This window comes from Penaeus monodon, chromosome 33, assembly GCF_015228065.2.
Source record: "Penaeus monodon isolate SGIC_2016 chromosome 33, NSTDA_Pmon_1, whole genome shotgun sequence".
NCBI lineage: Eukaryota > Metazoa > Arthropoda > Malacostraca > Decapoda > Penaeidae > Penaeus > Penaeus monodon.
In genome coordinates this window covers 2,598,942-2,599,377 of record NC_051418.1, presented here as the reverse complement: position 1 = coordinate 2,599,377, position 436 = coordinate 2,598,942, and positions in this window count along the sequence as shown.

The window sequence follows — 436 nt, the reverse complement described above, 5'->3', positions numbered from 1 at the left end:
CCGGCCCCGGTGGGCAGAGCGGCCTGTTGCGCGGACCGGATCCCGGGTGTGGTCCGCTGGCCCTTCCGTGGCCGGACGGGCCTGTGTGTGTGTGTGTCCGGGCGCGGTGGGCGGGTTCCCTCCGGCAGGCAGCTTGCGGCGCAGCCGGGCGGTCTCCGAGGCCGGACAAGTCCCCCTCGGAGGCAAGGCTTGAGGGTAGGTGTTGCGGGCCCCCGTGGCGTCGGGGGCCGCGAGGGGGCGTGTTCCCTGAGGGGCGGGCAGGAGCGGGCCCTGTTTGCGGTGGTGTTGGGTGAACGGCCGTGTGGGTAGGTATAAGGAGGGACGCGTGGCTGCGTCCCTCCGGCCCTCCACACCCCTTCCCTCTCTTGCTTTTCCCCCTCCCGCTCCCGTTCGCCGTTGTGGTCGGGCTGGCATGGAGGCGTGTGCGGGCGACCCG